General features: G+C 43.1%; 1 protein-coding gene and 1 pseudogene across 2 annotated transcripts in view; both read left to right on the top strand.

Annotated features, from left to right (window-relative positions):
* LOC146578535 (uncharacterized) overlaps positions 1–19,648 on the top strand; it is a 59,392-nt pseudogene extending 39,744 nt beyond the window's left edge. The window contains exon 3 of the transcript XR_014891469.1: positions 17,785–19,648. The product of XR_014891469.1 is annotated as an uncharacterized LOC146578535 (transcript). The remainder of the gene's footprint in view (positions 1–17,784) is intronic.
* LOC146578510 (hemicentin-2-like) overlaps positions 1–22,733 on the top strand; it is an 871,231-nt gene that overhangs the window by 234,288 nt on the left and 614,210 nt on the right. The gene's annotated exons all lie outside the window — the stretch shown is intronic.

Raw genomic sequence — 22,733 nt, 5'->3', positions numbered from 1 at the left:
ACAGCGCATCCGGTCCTGCAGCATCTGTGCTGGTCCAGTTGACTGCTATCTTCCCCGGTAGGGCACAAGCATCGAAGGCGTTGGAAAGGGAGGGGGGATGAGTGAGTGCTTATCAGTGTAAGTGTGTGTGTGTGCGTGTCCATAGTTTAGCTGAGACAGTGTCCTTCGGCCTATCAGGCTAAGTAAATAGTCTTCCAGCCAATCCAGGTGTCCTTGCATGGGATGGGAAGAATAGCCGTAACACAGTCGTTATCAGGGAGTGATTGTTCGGCTCCAGCCTTGGGCCTGCAGGTGGCGCCGTTATGGGGGTCCGCAATCTCAATGTTGATTTTGTAAATTTCCATGCGAGCAGCCCAGGAGAATTTTTGGCTGCCCTAACACTCCGACACTGGCCTCTCGATCTCCCGTTGGAGAACCACGATCCTCCCCATGATGGTATCAAACTTCTGTTCCATGGTGTTGCCATTCTTTTGATTCTGAGACCTCAAAGCTGCAGTGATCCGTTCCGTGATGTCGTCCAACTGTCGCTCAAGGGTCTCATTTTGAGCAGGCCTCTCTCTGATGTATCCCCCCATACGCTCAATGTTGTTGCTTTGAGCCTTCACAGCAGCTGTAAGCATCTCCAAGGTGTTGACCATATTATGTTCGTTGTGAGAGGTTGCGCCTCATCTCATCTCTTCAATTCCAGCGGGCAGCCTTAGGGGGGTTTGAACAGCCGGTTCCGCTCTGTTATTTCTCCGATAAACCAGGGCCAAGCCAACTCCGATCAGCACGAACCCTGTTATCATGGTTCCGAATAGATAGATATCTTCAGCGTCCTCGATCGACAGTCCCGCCAGACACATGACTCTCCAGTTCTGCCACCCGTCCATCGTATATCCGGCAGGGAAAGTCCCTCCAGGGCACTCGGGCTCTCCCGAGCCCAGACTTCTCGTTGAGAAAAGGGTGTCAATAGCATTCAGAGACCAGTTAATCAAATCCATAATTCTCTTTTAGGTTTTAGAGAACGACCGTGTGAGTCTATTCCAGGGAAAGTAATGCACACGAAACAGACAAGGACATAGAGGCTAAGCAGGGAAGATAAGGGTGAGGAGGAGAGGAGAAAAGTGCGACCGCCTTCGCTGAGAGCCAAAGAAGAAAAATGATTTTATAGTTTACAAATGACAAAATGTTTACACAAAATCACGTGTTTACATGATATCACTCACTACTAACATTACTTTATTTACTGTATCTTTTGAAAAAATACAGCAATTTTAACAGCACAAGACTTAAGAGTATTTAACAGGAGCAGGTTTCATTTTTCCCTGGTTTTATTATCACACTGTTCACCAAAACGCAGCAAACCTTCACCATCTTATTCAGAAGGGTCACCTCTTCACCCTCACATGGAAGAAGTAATCTGATTGGCATGGTGGTATGTTTGAAGCAGGTCCCTTGTGTAGCACTGGAACCCAGTCACGATGTGATTCATCCATTTAATAGGCTGGTTTGCTGCAATAATGCCAAATAATTAGCAACTCTATAAATAGAAGGTAGTTCTGCAAAATCACTCAGTAGAATGTTTGTTGTAATTTGCTATGAGCTCAGAGCGCATAGAACAGGGGTGCTCAATACGTCGATCGCGATCGACCAGTCGATCGCAAAGGTAGTATTGGTAGATCGCATGGCATTAAAAAAATAGATGCCAGCCTATCATCCATCCTGTCACTTGATTGATACAGGGAAGCCAGTCAGATGACATCGGATTTTTTTCTGACGCTTAGGTCGCTGCGCATGTGCGCGAAGTGTAGTAAAACTGACAAGCTAGTCAGCGAGTTAACTCCAATTTTTAGCTCTCGGTTTTTTCTAAACCTAAGAAAGGGTTAAAAATGAGTGAGGGAGCTGGACCAAGTAAGAAGACAAAAACGTATCACTTTCATACGGAATGGGAGGAAGACTTTTTTTTCACGATGTCATTTTCGAAGTGCGTTTGCCTCATCTGCCAGGCTGCCATCGCAATGCCAAAGAAGGGAAATGTGGAGCGGCATTTTCGAACTGTTCACGGAAAATACGACACTACATTCCCGCCGAAAAGCGAGCTAAGAAAGAAAAAGGTGAAGGAACTAAAATCCCAGTTGTCCGGACAGCAGTCATTTTTCACACAACAAACTTCAAAAGCGAAAGCCGCCACCGAAGCATCGTTCCGGGTGAGTCACATCATCGTTAAAAACAAGAAGTCTTTTCAAGATGGAGAGATGGTAAAAGAGGCATTCGTTGAAGCAGCTGACTCATTGTTCCGAGACTTTAAAAATAAGGCAGAAATAACATCTTCGATCAAAGCTCTCCAGCTGTGAAGAAGTACAGTTACACGGCGCTGTGAAGCCATGGCGGAGGATTTAACCCAGCAACTTTGGAAGGACATCGGAGATTGCCAGTGTTTCTCACTGCAGTTGGACGAATCTACGGACGTGAGTGACACAGTTGCAACGAAGATCGCCTGTTCTATTCGCGCCAGATCTCTTCAAAGACGGTTATTTCGTGCACATCTGGAGAAGGCTGACTGCGACCACTCTGAGTTGTTGCTACACACTGACGTGAGGTGGCTTAGTCGAGGGAAATTCCTGCAAAGATTTCGAGAGCTCTGTCCGGAGATTAAGGAGTTTTTCCGTGTAGCTGGACAAGCAGAATACATGCAACTTAATGACGGTCAGTGGCTGTTAGACTTGGCATTTTTAACCGATCTGACAAACATGTTGAATGACCTTAATCTACAGCTGCAAGGAAAAGACAAAACAGTGATCAACATGATCAGCTCAGTTAATGCTTTCAAACGAAAGATGCAACATCTCTCTTTAAAGCTGCAGCGCCATGATTTGATAAACTTTCAAAACCTGGCGTCAGAGCTGGAGATGCAGGGGATGGCCTGTTTGCAACTTGACAGTGCACGCTACACAGAGCAGATTGACAATTGTCTGTCAGAGTTTGACAAACGCTTTCAAGACTTTTCTTTCAAGCCAGTCGCTACCTTCATGTGCTATCCTTTTCGGGAAGATGCTGATGTCGATTCACTCGCATCAAAAATTGCAAAACTATTTCACCTGAACTCTTCTGGAGTGGAAGATGAGATTTTGACACTACAAGCCGACATTGAGCTGAAGTCCAGAGATCATGGACAGTTCTGGAACTTACTCACAGAAGTAAAGTACCCCAACATGAGGAAATGTGCTGCCTCTTTGACTGCATTATTCAGCTCCACTTATTTATGTGAGTCATCATTTTCCCACATGAACATCATTAAGTCCAAGTACCGTTCCACCATGACTGATGAACATTTGGAAGTGTGTTTGAGGCTGGCCGTCAGCAGCTACTGTCCGGACTATGCATCCCTGGCTGATTCAATTCAGTGCAAGTCATCAGAGTAAACTCAGGTAATGACAAAAAATTTACATTGTTAATTGTGTTGTGAAATATTGGATATTGCGGTTATGCATGTATATACATTGTAGATATAAAGAATCCTCAATATATTTATAAATAAGTATATGTTTTGGATTTTTGTAGTGGGTAGATCATGTTGACTTGGTCATTTTATAAGTAGCTCACATGCGGAAAAAGTGTGAGCACCCCTGGCATAGAAAATAAAACTAATAGGCTATAAAGATTATATGAACATATTTAGAACTTACCGGAATGAAAATGTCTGGAGCACCAACAGATATTTGGAGATGGAATAGAACTGCACGTCAGCTCGTCTCACAGCTGCTCTCCAGGCTAGACACCTTCATTTGGTAACATCGATACACGAGCTGCCTCGTGTTGCTTCCAGGTTGGGAAAGAATGAAAAGATAAACCATTTTCAAGCTTATTCTCTTGCCGGTTGTGTGATCGAACATTGCAGCCGACCACACAGCAAATACGAACCATGGCTGTTGTGTGTGACTTCGCTCCCTTTTCACTTGCGCTAGACTCCAAAATGGCGGATCGGGCCAAAATCCTTTCCACGCCCACCCACATGACATCACGCTCCAAAGCCCTATAGGATGATCTCCAGATGCACCTGTATTTTATTTTCTTCCAGCGCAAATACAGACGTCCGATTCTTCACCTGGAAGTAAAAGTCTCCAAAAGGTCGCTACCATAAAAATCTGTGAAATCAGGGAAGTGTGTTCACAGTTTACAGAGTGAGAGACTGTTTGCAGAAAAACACCAACTAATCATTAGCTCAGCATGCTGAGAGAAGCTGAGCGCTCGCTTGCTTGTTCAATTATTTCCATCTCGCTTTGACTGCAGCTGTAACCTGACGTATTCCAGCAGGATTTGTAAAAAGAGTTTTGATATATATATTATTTATAGATATAGATCACAGCCAATCACAGCCGCAGCGTCACGTCCCGTGACTTGTTACGTACAGCACAAGTGCCAAGCCAACATGTGTATTTGTTTGGGAAGCAGCCAGCCACCGTACCGCTCGCTCGGGTAATGGAGAAAATGAGTGTGCCGACTAGAAAAATCAACCGAGCGTGACCGAAGAGAAAACAGATGATGGTTCCAATGCCGGAGAGATTGTCGAATGGAAGAGCCATAGAAGTTCTGTAGTGTGAAGGTATTTCGGCTATTTCAAGTCTGACAAAAACAGAGTAGCGTGCACTGTAAATTGTGCCGAAAGCAAGTCTGGAAATACAATAAACTGGTGCATGCTCAGGCTACGTCCACACGTACCCGGGTATTTTTGAAAACGCAGATTTTTCTATGCGTTTGCACCTTTCGTCCACACGTAAACGGCGTTTTTGGTCACTGAAAACAAAGATTTTTGAAAACTCCATTTTTGCATTTACGTGTGGACTAGAAAAACGGAGAAAACGCAGCGTCAAAGGTGTGCGCATTTTTTGACGTCACACTGTGCGCCACGTTATTGTTCTGGTGAAATGAATTTCTACAATACTGTTAATTGTACTCTCTGCAGTGTTTAAATGCTTACATATACACACAGTTACCGTCCCTCCACACATACGACTCGGTTCTGCTTCTATGCCCCAGCTTTGTTTACTTTTTCCCACCGAGGCTTCTAGACTTCTGATTGGCCAACATTTCTGCACGGTTAGGAATCTAGCTCCACCTGCTGCTTTGGCATGTTCATAGCAGCGTTTTCCTTCATTTCTGCCTTTATGTGTGGACGGGATTATTTTTTAAAACGAAAACGGAAAATCTCAGTTTTCTTTTTTTTTTTTTTTTTTTTTTTCTTAAGTGACATCAGAAACAGCAGCATGTGACATCACGTGATGGCGGAGCTTCAGTTCATCCTTTGTCATCTTTTTTTTATTTTTTATTTATTTTTTTATAGGACAGGGGGAAAGAATGAAAGAAAGAGGGGGAGAGAAAGAAAGAAAACCAAAGGGGAGAAGAGATGGTGAGAAGGGGGGGAAGAGAGAAAAAAAAACAAACAACAAAAAAAACTCCTGGGTCACCTGTATGGAGAAAAACAAACAAACAGAGGAGACAGCAAACAACAAAGAGCAACATAATAATAGAAAAAAAAGGCACCATCACAATAAACTAGCTAGTCATAGATATCAATAGTTACTAAATAATAGACGATATTGTTCAGCATGCAAGATAGACAGCGCACAGTGTGCTTTGAGGCAGCAGCCAAGAAAGCTTTAGTCCGCGTCTGTGAATACCCATGTGTACACCTGTGTGCATACCTGTGTGGATCAGCATGCTTGCATTCCAAAGGTTTCTCCATGTAATGATCTGCTAGGGAGTGTGGGGAGCCACAGCCCTGTCCTTTATGGGATCAAGCGGGTATGGAGGCGATCAAAACTCCAGACATCCAGAGGCCCCCAGAACACAAGAGACCAAGGAAGACCCACAGAGGGGCCGCTGCGCCACTGTCCCAGTAAGAGCTAAGGAGAGTCCCAGATGAGGGCTCATTCAGCAGCCGCGGAGCAGAAGCCAGGGGGAGTTGCAGTGATGCGCCCGTGGGCTCCGCCGGCAGCCAGCTGTGCCTGAGTGACCGAGCCCCAGGCCGAGAGGCCGGGGGCACCCCACCTCCGAAATGGCCCGAGCGAGCCCCAAGGAGTGAGCCGGTGTGTACCCGGACGCCCACCCCCAGATACAAAGAACCACCAACGCACCGACACCTGAGGGAGTCCGCCACCGGCAGGGGAAGTGGTGGTGGGTGGAGATAGGCCTCCAAACCTTGGAAGGCCCGAGATGTCCCCAGAGAGGTGGCGTCTGATACCCAACCTGACATATAAATACAAACATACAGGCACACACAGACACAAACATCCATTCCCACCCTCATGCTCTCATGTGCACTTCACACTCAACCGACGTGGAGACAAATATAAAGAGACACTGTATACGCGATCACACTCCCCAAGCGTACTCTACAAACCGGGTCTAGGTACCCCTGCCCCTGGAGGGGGGAACTGCACCCAGACCCAGGTGGTGTTACCCTTTTCCCTGCGATGTGAAAGGGGCAGACCGCCCCGACTCCGCAGCAGCAAGGAGGCCCCACACCCCAGACCGCAGCCGGACGGCCAACTCCTCCTAGCCCCCCCCGCTCCAGCAGGCCGCAGAGAACGGGGGTGAGAGAAGACTCCAAACCTCCCTCCACCCGCTCATAGTAGTGTTGACGCATGTGTGTTCTAAGGTGCAATTAAAACCCAGGAGGGCATAGAGCTACCTGCCAGAGAGCAGCAGGTAAGTGCATAGTCCCTCCTGTTAGCCCTCAATGTCTACATGTATTTAATTTAAAATTGAGAGGTGGGCAACGATGCCAGGGGTGAGGTGTACACCCTGATGGTAACTTGGACTCCGTGTATTGTGCCCACCCCCAAGATCCTATATGTATGTGTAATGAGGGTGTGAGTAATGTGAATGTCTAAGTTGTGGGATAAAATTGAGGCAGAGGCAGCCAGAAGGGGACAGGGGGGGGGGGGGGGGGTAGCCTCCTCTGCATCCTGGTGACATACCCCTACTCCAGGGCCCTGCATGTGTGGGTGGTTGTGGTGGAGCGGGAGGAGGGAGGCAGCTGGAGATGGGGAGGGAAGGAAGGGAGGGGCAGTGACCCCTCCCTGGGGCCAGCTCCCCCGCTGACCCCAGTAGGCACTCCCACACTCCGCGACCCGCCAGGGAAAAGGGGGCCCAGGCCCATCCAGACCGGGGCCCAGTGCAGCAGCGCCCCCCGGCCCCACAGAGCCCGGGACAGTCCACCCAACCCCACCACAGAGAAAACTGCACCCACCCCACCATCCACTCATCATCCAGACTACATGAGACAATAGACGCCCAGGCTGAGATCTTCCTCCACCTCTCCTGTATCTCCCCCTCCTGCAGAGAGTTCCTGAGGGGAGGAAAGCTCCTGCAAGGTGTAACAATCTCCCCCACCGGTTGAAGAGCCCCACAGGCGACTCGACACACCGGCGGCACCCTGCGCCAGGGATGGGCTCCCATGCACCCATCCGCCCACAACCCCGGCAACACACAAACCAGGACCCAAGGCCCCGAGGCCCAGCCAGGGCCCCGGCCCAGAGATGGAGCGCCCCCAGACCCTCACGCCCATCCCGGACCCACCCAGGGGCAGACAGGCTACCAGGTCAGTAACCCACGTCCATCATCACAGACCCTCCCCTAGCCCCGCTGCACGCAGCCACGAGGAAATGGTCAGAAAAGAGCCCCCAACCGGACATGACCGCTACCCCGGGTTGAGCCCCCCAAGGAAGATGCCTCCGGGGAACCCCCCGACGCCCTAAGTCTGTCCCTGCCCCCACACCAATCACAACATTGAAGGCGGGACCAAACTATGACCCCCCCACCCCCACTAGGTGATGGAGCCGATCAAAGGAGCCAGAGCAATTGATCTGATGTGGTGGCCGAGGCTGTATCAAAACTAATGTAATCTAATAGATAATTTCTATATTGGTTAGAATTAAGATTGTTTTTATTTTTCCAGTTCATGAGGACAGTTTTCTTGGCTATGCATAGGGCAGTGAAAACCATATGGGCTATATTGTTTTCTGAAGTGACATTATCTAAGCTGCCCAACAAACACACTAAGGGGGAAGTTGGAATGTTACATTTCAGACACTTTGATAAGTCTTCACATATCTCGTGCCAAAACTTCTGCACTGGTGGACAGAACCAAAGAGCGTGAATGTAATTGTCTGGTGTATTGTTTTGACAGTGTGAGCAGTTGTTGGAAGATGTAAAGCCCATCTTGAACATCCGATGACCTGTATAGTGTACTCTATGTAGTATTTTGTATTGTATTAATTGCAGACTGGGATTTTTAATCAATTTAAAAGTTTTTAAGCATACCTGAGACCAGAAGTTTTGGTCTAAACTGACTAATAAATCTGCTTCCCACTTTGCAATAGGAAGGGATATTGATTCATCTAATTTAGAAAGTGTTCTATATATTTTAGATAATAATTTGGGGGATTTAAGAGTAAGGAAATGTGCCACACTTGGTGGTGTTTGTAATTCAACTTCACTGAGGTTAAATTTCTTTTTTATAATGGATTTAATTTGTTGATATTCTAAAAAAATTTTCTTGTTGATCCCATATTGTGCAACTAGTCTGTCAAATGGGATCAATTCTGTTCCCTCCAATATATGTTCTAAGTATTTAATTCCTTTACAACTCCATTCTGGGAAGTTAATCATATTATTGTTTTGTAATATGTCAGGGTTATACCAGATAGGAGTACGTTTGCATGGGATTAGTGAAGACTCCGATATTTTTAGAAACTCCCACCATGCTGTCAGAGAGGAGCTGATGTTGATACTTTTAAAGCATTCATGTCTTTTGATGTTTGAGCTAATAAATGGTAGGTCTGAAATCTCTAGATCCTTGCATAGTGCCTGTTCAACATCTAGCCAGGGCTCATCTAGGAAGGTATGTTTTGACCATTCTGAGATGAACTGAAGCCTGTTGGCTAAGAAGTATTGGTGAAAATTAGGCAGATCTAATCCTCCTCTATCCTTGGTTCTTTGTAGCGTTTTTAAGCTGATACGCGGGGGTTTATCTTTCCAAAGGAATTTGGAAATATATGAATCCAGAGATCTGAACCAATCTTGTGATGGTTTGTTAGGGATCATCAAAAATAAGTAATTTATTTTTGGCAAGATCATCATTTTTATAGTGGCGACCCTTCCTATGAGTGATATGGGTAAAGATTTCCATCTAGTCAGATCGCCTTCTACTTTCTTTAGAAGTGGGATGTGATTTAATTTAGTTAAGTCTGAAAGCTTAGGAGAAACATTAATACCTAAATATTTAATATTTCCTGATTGCAGTGGGGCAGAGGAAGAATTATGGAAGGAGCAGTTAATGGGGAGAACTGTAGATTTTGGCCAGTTAATTGAATAATCTGAAACTCTTGAAAACCAGTTTATTAGAGTAATGACCTCAGAGAGGTTGGTTTGTGTGTTTTGCAGAAAAAGCAACACATCATCCGCATAGAGACTGATTTTATGTTCTATGTTCTTACATTTTATGCCCTTAATTGTTGTAGCCTGTCTAAATGCTGCTCCTAGAGGTTCGATAAAAATTGCAAAAAGTGAAGGGGAGAGTGGGCATCCCTGCCTGGTGCCCCTCAGGAGACAGAAGCTGGAGGATGTCTGGTCATTTGTTCTGATACGAGCTGTTGGGGAATTGTATAATATTCTTATCCAGTTTATAAAAGAGTTTCCGAAACCAAATTTGTGTAAAGTTGCGAATAAAAATTTCCAGTTAACTCTGTCAAATGCTTTTTCTGCATCTAGAGATAATATTATGGTTTCAATGTTTTTATTGTATGAGTAGTCTATTAAATTAAGTAATCTACGAGTGTTTGTTGAGGAGTGCCGACCTTTTATGAAACCAGTTTGGTCAGGGTGAATTAAGAGGGGGGTTATTTTCTCTAATCTCTTTGAGAGAGCTTTGCAGATTATTTTAAGGTCTACATTTAAAAGAGAAATTGGACGATAGCTTGAGGGAAATAAAGGGTCTTTGCCTGGTTTTAGCAGGAGACTAATGTTGGCAGAGTTCATATTTGGTGGTAGTCTGCCATTTTCCTCGATTTCCTGCAACATTCCGTGGAATACTGGTGCCAGAATTGTCCAGAATTCTTTGTAGAATTCTGCAGGGAAGCCGTCTGGACCTGGAGCCTTATTATTGGGCATACTTATCAGGGCTTCCTGGAATTCACTTGGTGTCAGTGGCGAATCCAGTTCCATTGCTTGACTGTCTAGTAATTTTGGGAGATTTACATTGTCAAGAAACCGATCAATTTCATTTTTAGATGGGTTTATTTGTGGTAAGTATAAAGTTTCATAGAAATCCCCAAAAATGTTGTTTATTCTTCCAGGGTCATATATTGTGTTCCCCGATAAATCTTTAGCAGCACATATAGTTGTTTTTTCTTTATTTATTTTTAACTGGTTAGCTAGAAATCGACCTGATTTGTTACTGTGTTCAAAATTCTGCAAGCGAAGTCTTTGTATAAGGAATTGTGTTTTTTTATTAATAGTTTCATTTAATTCTAGTTTTGTCTTCCATATTTTGTTCAATGTTTCCTGATCTTGGTTGCACGCGTAGGCTTCTTCTAGTGATTTGATGGTTTTTTCTAATTCCTGAATGTTTTTGTTTTCTTCTTTCTTTTTGTGTGATGAGAAAGAAATTATTTTACCTCTCATCACAGCTTTTCCTGCTTCCCATAGAACAGACGCAGATATTCCGGGGGTGTCATTAAAGTCTAAGTATGAAGTCCATTCCTTTTTAAAATATTTAATAAAGTCTTCATCTTTAAGCAGTGATGTATTAAATCTCCAGTTTAGAAATTATTTTACCTCTCATCACAGCTTTTCCTGCTTCCCATAGAACAGACGCAGATATTCCGGGGGTGTCATTAAAGTCTAAGTATGAAGTCCATTCCTTTTTAAAATATTTAATAAAGTCTTCATCTTTAAGCAGTGATGTATTAAATCTCCAGTTTTTACTTGGCGTAGTATTATTCTTGTGCATTAGTTTTAAAGATACAGGAGCATGATCACTGATAGCTATAGGATGAATCTCAGTGTCTGAAATGTCACTCAGCAGTGAGCTGCTGACCAAAAAATAATCCAGACGAGAGTAAGAGTGATGAACATGCGAGAAAAAAGTATATTCCTTACTGTTGGGGTGAAGGGAGCGCCATGCATCGCGAAGGCCAAAGTCGCTCATATACTGTTTGATTATATTTGTGGATTGCCAATTGCGCTGAGTTCCTGTTGTGTTGAGCCTATCCATTTCTTCATTTAGTCCAAGGTTGAGGTCACCGCCAAGAATGAGTGCGCAATCGAGGTGTTCATAGAGTGCACTAAAAAATCCGTGGAAGAATGAGGGTTCATCAACATTTGGACCATATATACTTACAATACATAGTTTTTTGTTCAATATTGATAGTTTAATAATTAGAAATCTACCCTCTGGATCTATAACTGTATCGAGTACTGTAAAATTAACATTTTTATGTATTAAAATTGCTACTCCCCGTTGTCTAGAATTATAACAGGCTGCAAACACGTTAGGAAACTCAGGTGTTTTAAGTTCGTTTAAACCTGTGACAGGTCTGTGAGTTTCTTGTAATAAAACAACATCTGCCTGTAGTTTTTTAAGCTGGTTAAATATCTTTAACCTCTTTCCTCTGGTGCCAGCTCCATTTACATTCCATGTGTTACGACTGTGACCGTAATTGTGTGTGGATTTGAGTGTCCAGGTGCTCCTCCAGGATTGGTGCATCCAGGGTGGATGGCTCACACTGATTGGCTGAGGACTGGGAGGCAGCGGATAAGAAGAGACCGCCAGGGACTGCCCAGTCATTCATCCTCGGCCCAACCCAGCCGGCAGACCGGTCACTGTGTCAAAGTCTTATGTAATGTAAGAGCATGTAAGGGTGGACCGCCTTTTTGGTTGATCAGTTTTCTCCTGTTTTTGTTAGGTAGGGAGGAAAGTGATTGTCGTTTTGTTTAGTTCCTTTGAGTAGGTAAGTTTCGTTTATTCCTGAGATAGGCTACTTTTGTTTGTTGTTTTGGCCTTGGGTTCACCCTGAAGTTATGATATGCTCCCTTCCTTTGTTTAACTGCACTTATTGTAAATAAATCACTGTCACTAAAAATTAAGTGTGTGACGTGCTGCTTGGGGTTGGACGGGGATGGATCACCCTTTATGTTGTGGTCTGGCCGCGCCTAGACGGGCCATAACATAATTGGGGGCTCGTCCGGGAATGCCTCAGAATGCCCATAATTGTGTGTGTATGTCTAATGATGTACGCTGGGTGTTTCGTTTAGATAGGTGGAGAGAGTGTGGAAACATCCCTTGTTTGCAAATAGAAAGAGAGGGAGAGGGAAAAAAAGTGTGGTGAGAGGCTCCATAAGTCTGACTATGTGTGAATATTCACTAATATGAACAAGCGTGGCTTGCTTATGTGTCCTGCAAGTCTGTGCGTGCTGTGAGGCTGTTGTGAATGTGCTGCCGTTGAGCGGATGTGTTTGCGTGATCGTGGTGTGAAAATATGGAGAAATAGAGGGTGTTTGTTTGTAGGTGAGTGGGGAAGTAGGTGATCACAGCAGTGAAAGACAAGAAAAAGAAAGAAACCACATGAACTGTGAGCAACAACAAAAAAAAAGAAACGAAACGGAAACATTCCAATTAAAGTAATGACGGAGGGTGACGGTGTTATATCTGCTATGATATCATATTGATATTACTAGGTTAAACAAATGTTAAAGGAAAAAGTGTGAGTGAATAAGAAAAGAGTGTAGCGGTTTCTTATCTGGAGTGCAGTCAGTATAACCACGGTGTGGTGCCGGGGTCGCGGTACAGCTGTCCGTCCACGTAGAGCCGGTCCACAGCGATGACAGCACGGGAGCCTTTCTGGATAAAGCTACGTCGAACTGGGAACAGGACCTTGCGTCGTTCCAGGATCTCTTTGGGGAACTGGTCGTTCACGCTGAAGTCCGTTCCTTTCAGCTCTCTGCCGCGACTCTTCACCTGTTCCTTTTGCTTGAATTGCCCGAATTTGGCCACGATAGGCCCGTGGTCTCCCAGTCCGCGACCGAACGCCCCCCAAGCAATGTACTCTATCGAAGTCGATGTTCTTTACGGTGTCCTCCGGCAGCTTCAGGTGGATTTTGATGAAGCTTTTCACCGTTGCCTCCGCGTCCTCTCCGGTAGATTCTGGAATACCAGAAAACACAAGATTATCTCTCATGCTACGGGCTTGTAGATCGATAACGGACTCTTTTATTTTTTTATTTTCAATGTTTAGCTGGGTCACGTTATCGGTGAGAGATTTGACTGACTCCCGTAGCGTGGCATTTTCAGCGGCAAGCGTTTCCACCTGCTGCTGGCTGAATTCCAGGGATTCTCTCAGAGATTTAAATTCCCGGTGTAAAATCTCCACCAGGGCCAGCCTCGCATCGAAACTGGACAATCGCTTGTCGATTGACTCCAGGATGTCTGCGATGTCTTTGCCGGCAGGCGATGTTGTACCGGGGGATTCTGCCGGGCGACATCTCTTCGATGACGGCGTCTCAATTTTGGTCGGGGAGAATGTACTCTGGGCCTTCCTCATTACTAAATCTTGAAAACAGCGGTCGATGTAATCTTGGAGAGCGTCTAAACTCTCCCCGTTGTCCTCCAGGGTGTTAGAGATGACAGAACAGATGTTGTTAGTTATATGACAATCGATTAGTATATTTGGTAATATTGAAGCTTGAAAAACCTTTGTTAAAGTCTAAGCTACCATTTGCTTTTGCTTTTTTTTAAATTCCGCCAACTCTCCGGCGTCTGACGTCACCTACAACATGGGTCGCTTACCTTACTCGTCACTTCCGTCACTTACCTCCTCTCCCTCGTTTTTTTTGAAAATCTCAGTTTTCAAAAACACCCGTGTACGTGTTGACGTAGCCTCAGTCTCTGACTGGAAGCGCTAATTCGTCATTCGGCTTTTGTCAGACTAAAGTAACTGTTAAAACTGTTTGAAAAGCTAAGCTATACAACAAGGAGAGATTGAGAATTTCCTTTTAGCTCTCAGTTTATTTGATATTGACAAAAGTTAGTCAATTTTGTCTGTTCTTCTGTAAAACAAACTAAGATTTATTTTTAGAATTAATATTTTGTTTCTAAGTGGAATTGACAGTTTAGTAGTCTGTTTCGTTTGTTCTATTTTGAAACTTAAACGCTTTAGCGGCTGCCTTTTGTGTAGTTTGCAATATTTGCCTTTATTTATCTGAGAAAGTCTCATGTTCCTTAAGTACATCTACCCTGTTGAACTTATTATGGGAAATAAATATTTAAATCAAAACAAGCTGCTGATTATTTCACATTTTACTTGTGAGCAAAGGCACATTTAAAACACTTAAACCCCCGGAGAGCAGCCATTTGGCTTTTCTACCTTTAAAACCCGGAGAGCAGCCAAATGGCTTTTAGCTAGGCTTTAGCTTCAGCCAAGTGGAAGCTAAATTGGCTAGTCATCCATATGTATATTAGGTTGTTACCTGGGAATTCTGGAGGGAGGGGAGTGGGGGTGTGTGAATGAGGGGGTGGGGGAGCTGCTAAAAGCTGTGAACTTCCTTTTGTGTTTCATCGTCCTTTGTTGCTGAGATTTATTGATAAAAACAGTACAAAAAACCAACCATTTGTACACATATTTACAAATAATAATAAAAAGTGAGTGAGTACATTTCAACATTTTCAGCAATCACTCACAATCTTGGCACTGCCATGGTATCTGTAGTCTGCATTTACCACATGTGTATCTGTTGCAGTGAACACATCGCACAGTGGCATGATTGTTCTTGCATTTGTGTTTGACCTGACATATGACTCTTTTTCCAGGGCTAGGTGTGGAGGGTTGTGTCCAAAGCAACTGTTCTTTTCTTGCCTTCTTCGCAGCTACATGAGAGTGAGCCAACTCTCTTGCAAGCTCCACCAGGAAGTCCACCCGTCTTTCCTTCATCCCGGTGCATGCTTGATACAGCACATGTGCATTCAGTGCTGCCATGTCAATCATGTTATAAAACACGGCAACTGGCAACAACCTAATATACATATGGATGACTAGCCAATTTAGCTTCCACTTGGCTGAAGCTAAAGCCTAGCTAAAAGCCATTTGGCTGCTCTCCGGGTTTTAAAGGTAGAAAGGTAGAAGCCTGGGACTCCAATTAAATCTTACAAATATAGTTATTTGGCTTATATCGTGATATATATCCATATTGCCTAAAATGAAAAAAACATATCGTGATATGAAAAAATCTCATATCGCCCAGCTCTAACTTCAACTGTGAGAGAAAGAATGTGAAAAAAAAAATCCATGAATTCACATGGTAGGATTTGTAAAGAATTTATTCGTAAATCAGGGTGGATAAGTATTTGGTCAATAACAAAACTACAACTCAATACTTTGTAACATAACCTTTGTTGGCAATAACAGAGGTCAAACGTTTACTATAGGTCTTTACCAGGTTTGCACACACAGTAGCTGGTATTTTGGCCCATTCCTCCATGCAGATCTTCTCGAGAGCAGTGATGTTTTGGGGCTGTCGCCGAGCAACACGGACTTTCAACTCCCGCCACAGATTTTCTATGGGGTTGAGGTCTGGAGACTGGCTAGGCCACTCCAGGACTTTCAAATGCTTCTGACGGAGCCACTCCTTTGTTGCCCGGGCGGTGTGTTTTGGATCATTGTCATGTTGGAAGACCCAGCCTTGTTTCATCTTCAAAGTTCTCACTGATGGAAGGAGGTTTTGGCTCAAAATCTCACTATACATGGCCCCATTCATTCTGTCCTTAACACGGATCAGTCGTCCTGTCCCCTTGGCAGAAAAACAGCCCCATAGCATGATGTTTCCACCCCCATGCTTCACAGTAGGTATGGTGTTCTTGGGATGCAACTCAGTATTCTTCGTCCTCCAAACACGACGAGTTGAGTTTATACCAAAAAGTTCTACTTTGGTTTCATCTGACCACATGACATTCTCCCAATCCTCTGCTGTATCATCCATGTGCTCTCTGGCAAACTTCAGACAGGCCTGGACATGCACTGGCTTCAGCAGCGGAACACGTCTGGCACTGCGGGATTTGATTCCCTGCCGTTGTAGTGTGTTACTGATGGTGACCTTTGTTACTTTGGTCCCAGCTCTCTGCAGGTCATTCACCAGGTCCCCCCATGTGGTTCTGGAATCTTTGCTCACCGTTCTCATGATCATTTTGACCCCACGGGATGAGATCTTGCGTCGAGCCCCAGATCGTGGGAGATTATCAGTGGTCTTGTATGTCTTCCATTTTCTGATGATTGCTCCCACAGTTGATTTTTTCACACCAAGCTGCTTGCCTATTGTAGATTCACTCTTCCCAGTCTGGTGCAGGTCTACAATACTTTTTCTGGTGTCCTTCGAAAGCTCTTTGGTCTTGGCCATGGCGGAGTTTGGAGTCTGACTGTTTGAGGCTGTGGACAGGTGTCTTTTATACAGATGATGAGTTCAAACAGGTGCCATTCATACAGGTAACGAGTGGGGGACAGAAAAGCGTCTTACAGAAGACGTTACAGGTCTGTGAGAGCCAGAGATTTTCCATGTTTGAGGTGACCAAATACTTATTTTCCACCCTGATTTACAAATAAATTCTTTACAAATCCTACCATGTGAATTCATGGATTTATTTTTCACATTCTGTCTCTCACAGTTGAAGTGTACCTCTGGTGAAAATTACTGACCTCTGCCATCATTTTAAGTGGGGGAACTTGCACAATCGGTGGCTGACTAAATACTTTTTTGCCCCACTGTATTTGTGTACATGACAGCATTGCTGTCCAGCATTGTGTTTATCAAAACTCTTTTTACAAATCCTGCTGTGTGTGTGTCCCCCAGGTGATTAACAGGAGGAGAAGAGTCTGGTGGTGCAACGGAGGAACAATTTCATCCATTTGGACTCAGCTCAGCCACTACAGAGGAAACAATCAATGACTTCAACACAAAAGGTGAGAAAAATATCACAGTTACAATTAGGGATGCACCGATACCGATACTGGTATCGGGTATCGGGCCGATACTGTAAAATGTGTGTGTACTCATACTCGTAAAAGTTAAGCGATACCATGAACCGATAATAATGTAGCCCGGATGGGAATTTGGGAGTAGATACTCATAATTCCCATGGACTTAAACGCCACGGTAACATAAGGTGTTCACAGTTGATGTTATGTGATGTAACTGTACCCAGAATGTAATTTGCCCTGTAATATGTCACAAGGTAAATACAGGTAATTAGAGCAATCAAACATTTATGTTAATCATAAAGTATTATTTTATGGTATGTAACTCAGAATGGAGTTTAAATATTGTTCAGAGTTCTAATTTCTTGTAACAGAAGTTACAAGAAAATACAAAGATCATATTTTATAAGCACACATTGAAACAACAATATCATCAGTTGAACTTGAAATTTCTTATGCGTAAAAGATTTTCTCTGCTGATCAATATTTCTTCAATAATGTCATTTTCATTACAACTCTCATTGTAGCACATCATTGTAATGTGATACTGCCACCAGAAGGTGGTGGAAACACACCAACAATGTGTTTGTTGACATGTTTGATTCAACCAATGGAGGGAGTTTCAGTTTGTTCCACGACTGCATTTCACTCATTGCCTCTGTTTGTATCTCTGTCACTGCAGGACCAACATGGAGCGAAAAGTCAGCGCTCTCAGGAGGCCGACAAACCTCACAGAAGAAAAGGAGAGAAAACCTACAGCTGTGATGAGTGTGGAAAGTCTTTTACCTGGGCTGGATACTTAAAAAGACACCAAGTCATCCACAGTGGAGTTAAACCTTACAGCTGTGACTTGTGTGGAAAGTCTTTTACCCAGGCTGGACACCTAAAAACACACCAAGTCATCCACAGTGGAGTTAAACCTTACAGCTGTGACTTGTGTGGAAAGTCTTTTACCCTGGGTGGAAGCCTAAAAACACACCAACTCATCCACAGTGGAGTTAAACCTTACAGCTGTGACTTGTGTGGAAAGTCTTTTACCCTGGCTGGAAGCCTAAAAACACACCAACTCATCCACAGTGGATTTAAACCTTACAGCTGTGACTTGTGTGGAAAGTCTTTTACCCTGGCTGGAAACCTAAAAACACACCAACTCATCCACAGTGGAGTTAAACCTTACAGCTGTGACTTGTGTGGAAAGTCTTTTACCGAGGCTGGAAGCTTGAAAAAACACCAACTCATCCACAGTGGAGTTAAACCTTACAGCTGTGACTTGTGTGGAAAGTCTTTTACCGAGGCTGGAGACTTGAAAAAACACCAAGTCATCCACAGTGGAGTTAAACCTTACAGCTGTGACTTGTGTGGAAAGTCTTTTACCCAGGCTGGAGACTTGAAAAAACACCAACTCATCCACAGTGGAGTTAAACCTTACAGCTGTGACTTGTGTGGAAAGTCTTTTACCCAGGCTGGACACTTGAAAAAACACCAACTCATCCACAGTGGAGTTAAACCTTACAGCTGTGACTTGTGTGGAAAGTCTTTTACCCAGGCTGGAACCTTAAAAAGACACCAACTCATCCACAGTGGATTTAAACCTTACAGCTGTGACTTGTGTGGAAAGTCTTTTACCCTGGCTGGACACTTGAAAAAACACCAACTCATCCACAGTGGATTTAAACCTTACAGCTGTGACTTGTGTGGAAAGTCTTTTACCCAGGCTGGACACTTGAAAAAACACCAACTCATCCACAGTGGAGTTAAACCTTACAGCTGTGAGTTGTGTGGAAAGTCTTTTACCCAGGCTGGACACTTGAAAAAACACCAACTCATCCACAGTGGAGTTAAACCTTACAGCTGTGAGTTGTGTGGAAAGTCTTTTACCCAGTCTGGAACCTTAAAAAAACACCAAGTCATCCACAGTGGAGTTAAACCTTACAGCTGTGACTTGTGTGGAAAGTCTTTTACCCAGGCTGGAACCTTAAAAAAACACCAACTCATCCACAGTGGACTTAAAGCACACAACTGTGAGTTGTGTGGTAAGGCTTTTGCTCTAAATAGCGACTTACACAGGCATCTAGTTTCCCACTCTGGAATTAAGGCGTAGAGCTGCGTTTTTTTTGGAAAAAGTTTCAGTGACAAACGGTATCGAAATATTCACCTACGGATTCACACTGGAATTGATGTTTCCTGCTGTGATCAGTGTGGGAAACTGTTTGCAACAGATGCACAGTTACAACAACACATTGAGGAGAGACCTTATAAATGTGACCTGTGTGAGAAGACTTTTAAAGCTCCAAATCAGCTGAAAAAACACCAACAGATCCACTCCAGAAAGTAACTCTAGAAGTGCAGTTACTGTGAGGATGTATTGATTTTTTTATCTTGTAATTTTAACCTGATTGTTTGGAAAAAGTCTGATCAGTAAACTTATGGAGTTATACTGAATGAACTGTTTGGAAAAATGAAGAAGTAACCTGAGTTTTATAGTGTAAACAGTAAAATGTAATTGGACGTTGGCAGAGATGCTTTTTATTTCAGGCGACGTTCAGCATAAAAACGTTGAAGGAATTCCCTGACATACAATGTCTTTGTTTAGGAGTGGAGCGAAGCACACTGATCCATTTCTCAACCCTGTCGTCACTGTGGTGGTGGGAAAGCGTTTCTCTTTAACCTTTGTGGAAAAACCTCCAATCACGAACGGGACCTAAAACCACATCAACGTAGCCACACTGGAGACAAAATGAACTACTGCAAAGAATGTGGGAGAGGCTTCCACACACCAAGTACATTAAAAATACATGACCTCTTCCACAGTGTGGTCAAAAAGCACATCTGTGACCAGTGTGGGTCATCCTTCACCACTGCAGGAGGGACACCATACAAGTGCAGACACTGTGACAACAGCTTCTCACAATCAGGTCATCGTAACAAACATGAACGTACACACATGGAAGTGAACTTCAGCTGTGACCAGTGTGACAAGAGCTTCAGGAATCTCAGTTCATACTCCGAACACAAACGATCCCACACTGTAAATAAACTGTTTCACTGTTACCAACATCAGCCTGATCATGCAGGACTGAAATCACTGGATCACAATGAATCTGAAGAGAGAGAAAGATCCTCTTCTGGTTTCAGGGTCAGACTTAAAAACCTTGAGATCAGGCTCCACAGAGTTCAGATGGAATCTCCTGTAAAGAGTGTCAGCTGATGCCACACTTGGATCTGATGAGGTAGCTCTGATTTCTGGAGCTGCAGTGAATAATCCTGAATGTTACATTTAGGAAGCTGCATATCTAGATATGCATATCAAGTTCCTTTTTTTTTCCTTTGAGGGATTTTAATTCTCTAAAATGTTATCTCTGTTACATTTTAATCTTTGTTCCCTTAGGACACAGTAGTGTTTAGTAGTTGTACTTGTTACTGTATTATTAAAGTTATAGGAATGTCTTTTTTACCAAACTAATAATGTATCAGAATTGCAGATATGGATATATATTTCAATTTCTTTCATTTGAACTTTCTTAGTGTTTCCAAAATTAACTTTTTTTTAATGTATTCATTTAATGTGTTACCTCTGTTAAATTTCAATTCTTCATTCATATTTAACCTTTTGCTGTTGTAAAATCTTCTCTTAAATCATTTTCTCCCAAAACTACAAATATTTTCACAGCAGTTGCTCTTAAAACCTCCAAAATGAACTAAATCTGTCCACCAGCTTTGAAACAACACCTGCTGTGACTTTATGTCCAGAAAAAAAGAAACTCAAGCTGAACTGGTTTCCACATGTTCTGCAGCTGTTTTCTTGTTGATTTGAAGTTTGTATTATGAAATCCTGTTAATGTTAAAGTGTTAGTTATATTTGATGAAGTCTGTGTAGAGTTTATCTTATTAAACAGTTTGGTGTGAAAAATAAAGAAATGGTCTCAGAACAAGTAGTTTGACCCATTATTTTCGATTCAAACTAATTTAACTGTTTTCAGTGGTACATGTGGAGGTTTATCACAGGAGGCGACTTGGCTGTTCTCCACTCACACTGAAGAAGGATCCTGCAGCTCATTAAAAACTCTAAAATTATCTTGAAAGAAAATATGTTTGATTTTTCTTAAAAACATGCTGTTGGCATGAAGCTTTGAGACAGTGTTTTTAAGAGTCATTGTGGTTAACATCTCACACATTCCAATAAAGCAGATGTTCCTGCATTGCAACAGCGGTTTGCAGTTGCAATGCAGGATCGTGCTGCTGCTCGTCTACAGGACTCTCATGGAGCACCACTTTGAAACTTTGTAACTCTCTCTGCAAAATACAATATATAAAGACCAATGCTGGGCAATTAATTATATAGTTACTTCTTCAAAAAAGTTACTGAGTATTGCAAACAACAAAGATTTTTGCAGCTGTTTACCTAAAAATGCTGCTAAGGGATTTTTTTTAAACAAACATTTCAAACTATTTACAGAACAATCAGGTGTTCTGCATCAAATCTGATGCCACACAAATTATTTGTGCCTCTCCAAAAAATAATTTCTGTCCACTATGAGATAAAGGAGAACATCAAAAGCCTGATACCTGCAGGCCTGACAACAGGAGATGTATCACTCCTGTAACATTTAGCAGCCGCCTCATTGTTCTGACACACACAACAAAACTATTGACTACACTACACACTAACTATACAAGATTTGCGCTAAACGTTGCAAATCTCTCACATCTCAAAACACTGCCGTCACTCCTAAATTTTCCTCTTCTTAACAACTTCCGTTTCTTAACAACCAAATGCCATGTTTTGATTGGTCGGCATGGTACATTTTTTGACCAATGGGAAAGGGTGGGGTGTTTTGGTTTTGTCTTTGCTCACAGGCGGAGAGTGCTTTATAACGTTTTCTTTATAAAATGACGTTTTTACCATTTCTTCCCCCTGTTCTGTAAAATCTCAGCCCACACAAATATATCAACAACAGTGATCACAAAACGGCGTATAACTGAACACAGTAGTGCAATTTTTAACCAGGTCTTCCCATTAACACCTGACCTGCCCAGAGGGTCAGTCAATGAGCTCGTCAATAGCTTCAATGCTAACATGTTAAATGTAATGGACACTATTGCTCCCATTAAGGTGAAGGTTATCTCTGGAAGGAAAAAGTTTCCATGGAGAAACTCCACACTGGTGAAAAAAGAAAAAAGAGAGTGTAGGAAAGCTGAGCGCAGATGGAGAAAAACAAACCTCCAGGTTCATTATGACATTTATAAAGAGAAACTTCACAATTATAATTTACAACTGAGGAATGCAAGGAGGTCCTACTTCTCTGACATCATCCCTAAAAACAGCCATAATGCTCGGGTCTTATTTTCTACAGTTGACAGGCTAACAAACCCTCCTGTGTCAGTGGCAGCTGAACTTCATTCGACCATGGCCTGCAATGACTTTGCCAAATTCTTCACTGAAAAAATCCAAAAAATTAGACAAGCAATTGGTACATCAACAGCAGATCCAGGATATGTACTGTGTCCACCAAAAAACTGTTTAAACACCATGAAACAGTTTCAACCTATTAACAGCAAAGACCTGGAGGACATCTTAGGTAAACTGAACTCCTCCTCCTGCTGTTTAGATGTCCTGCCAACAAGTTTTTTCAAAAAGGTCTCAAAGACTTTAGAGTCAGACCTGTTACAGATCGTCAACTTTTCTTTATTATCAGGTGTGTTTCCAGAATCACTAAAAACTGCTGT

The sequence above is a fragment of the Mchenga conophoros genome, linkage group LG3 (genome assembly GCF_057382185.1).
Source record: "Mchenga conophoros isolate Kocher_MC1m ecotype Shallow Benthic linkage group LG3, M_conophoros_male_GT1.1, whole genome shotgun sequence".
Classification (NCBI taxonomy): domain Eukaryota; kingdom Metazoa; phylum Chordata; class Actinopteri; order Cichliformes; family Cichlidae; genus Mchenga; species Mchenga conophoros.
Note: the sequence above shows the minus strand (reverse complement) of the source record. Positions and strands in the feature narration are given on the sequence as shown.